The sequence below is a fragment of the Colobus angolensis genome, unplaced genomic scaffold (genome assembly GCF_000951035.1).
Source record: "Colobus angolensis palliatus isolate OR3802 unplaced genomic scaffold, Cang.pa_1.0 Scaffold66, whole genome shotgun sequence".
Taxonomy (NCBI): Eukaryota; Metazoa; Chordata; class Mammalia; order Primates; family Cercopithecidae; genus Colobus; species Colobus angolensis.
In genome coordinates this window covers 1,504,912-1,507,346 of record NW_012120265.1, presented here as the reverse complement: position 1 = coordinate 1,507,346, position 2,435 = coordinate 1,504,912, and the positions used below count along the sequence as shown (strand labels likewise).

The 2,435-nt window shown below is 49.3% G+C and overlaps 1 protein-coding gene across 1 annotated transcript in view; it reads right to left on the bottom strand.

The window, feature by feature from the left end:
• The window catches only part of COLGALT1 (collagen beta(1-O)galactosyltransferase 1), a 35,733-nt gene that overhangs the window by 27,209 nt on the left and 6,089 nt on the right, over nucleotides 1-2,435 (bottom strand). The window lies entirely within an intron of this gene.

The window sequence follows — 2,435 nt, the reverse complement described above, 5'->3', positions numbered from 1 at the left end:
AAAAAAAAATACAAAAAATTAGCCAGGCGTGGTGGCGGGTGCCTGTAGTTCCAGCTACTCGGGAGGCTGAGGCAGGAGAATGGCGTGAACCCATGAGGCGGAGCTTGCAGTGAGCCGAGACCTCACCACTGCACTCCAGCTTGGGCGACAAAGCGAGACTCCATCTCAAAAAATAAAAACTAAAACTAAAAATAAAAATAAATTAGCCTGGCGTGGTGGCAGGCGTCTGTAGTCCCAGCTAATCGGGAGGCTGAAGCAGGAGAGTCACTTGACCCTGGGAGGTGCAGGCTGCAGTGAGCCCAGATTGCGCCACTGCACTCCAGCCTGGGTGACAAAGTGAGACTCTGTCTCAAAAAAAAAAAGAAACAGGAAAATATAATTTTGTGTCAAAAGCCACTTTGAGTTTTGAACCAGCACTTGGAGCTCCACCCCGGTTTGCTGAGGGAAAAAAGCTAAAGCCAGGCAACCTCAAACCACAAAAGCAAAATCCTAGAGGCAGGACAAGGCAGCTTTGTGCCAGGAGGCTCTGGAAGGCTCCAGATCCACCTCTCTGCCTTGCTAGTTCTGACACCCCGCCAGGCAAGATGTCCCCTCCCTCTGTCAGCCTCTGTCTCCTCACCTATAAAATGGTCTGATAAGCCACCAAGCAAGAGTCCCCTCAGGAGCTCCATCCGTCCTCCCTGGACGTGGCACTGTCCCTGTTCCTCTCTCCCTGGCACCTTCACATCCAGTGCCAAAACAGACTGTCTCCTTCACCTCGTGACACATCCTGAACCCCCTGCCTTTCTCCACGGCCCCTACCCCATGCAGGCCTGTCCATCAATCGCTGGTACCCTGCTCGGGCCTCTATTCTGGCCTCCTGCTAGTGTGTGTGGCTTCTGCTGCCTGCAGCAGCCACAGTGGCTTTTTTTTTTTGAGATGGAGTCTCACTCTGTCACCCAGGCTGGAGTGCAGTGGTGCGATCTCAGCTCACTGCAACCTCCGCCTCCCGGGTTCAAACGGTTCTCCTGCCTTAGCCTCCCAAGTAGCTGGGGTTAGAGGCGTGCCTCATCACACCAAGCTGATTTTTGTATTTTGGTAGAGACAGGGTTTCACCATGTTGGCCAGGCTGGTCTTGAACTCCTGAACTCAAGCAATCCAGTTGCCTCGGCCACTCAAAGTGCTGGGATTACAGGCATGAGCCACCATGCCTGGTCCACAGTGGCTTCTGAAAATCTTACATCAGAACACAGACTTCCCCTGCTCACACACCCTCCATGGCTCCCCATTCCCCTCCAAATAGACACCAAGTGCCTCCACTGGTCTGTGTAGCTGGACCTCTAGCCACCACTGCATCGTAGTCACTTTGCTCACTTGATTTCTTTTTCTTTTCTGTTTTTTGTTTGTTTGTTTGTTTTAAGAGATGGGCTGGATGTGGTGGCTCACCCCTATAATCCCAGCACTTTGGGAGACCGAGACGGCCGGATCACCTGAAGTCAGAACTTTGAGACCAGCTTGGCCAACATGGCGAAATACCATCTCTACTAAAACTACAAAAATTAGCCAGGCATGATGGTGGCGGCCTGTAATCCCAGATACTCAGGAGGCTGAGGCAGGAGAATCACTTGAACCCAGGAGGTGGAGGCTGCAGTGAGCCGAGATTGTGCCACTGCACTCCAGCCTGGGCAACAGAGTGAGACTCTGTCTCAAAGAAAAAAGCAAATCAGGAGAATATAGGAAAGTATGAAGGCTGAAATAACATTTGGGGTGGATCATAGAAAATTGTGTAATGGATTCAATGTATATTATTTGGGGGATGGGTGCCCCAAAATCTTTGACTTCGCCACTTCACAATCTATTCATGTAACAAAATTATACTTGTGCTCCATAAGTTTATACAAATTAAAAAATAATAGTAATATTCAATCAATAAAGTGTTTTTTTTTTTTTTTTTTGAGAGAGTCATTCTGTGGCCCAGGATGGAGTGCAGTGGTACGATCTTGGCTCAAGAAAAAAATAAAAAATAAAAAGACTCAACTGTTCCCTTCCCCATGAGACAATGTCCCTGCAGGAGGAAGTGCAAGTCAGGCCTCAGCAATTCAATGTGGCCACCACCCCCCAGCCCCTGACTCCTTCCGGCTGCTTCTTGGAAGTGACTCAAAGGTTTGGCCATTACATATGATGGTGATAAAAACAGACGTGACACGGTCGGGTGCTGTGGCCCATGCCTGTAATCCCAGCACTTTGCGGGGCCGAGGCAGGAGGATCACTTGAGCCCAGGAGTTGGAGACCAGCCTGGGCAACATAGCAAGACCCCATATCTACAAAAATATTTTTTGTTATTTTAAAAAAATATTTATTTATTTATTTATTTATGAGACGGAGTCTCACAGTGTCACCCAGGCTGGAGTGCAGTGGCACAATCTCGGCTCACTGCAACCTCTGCCTCCCAGGTT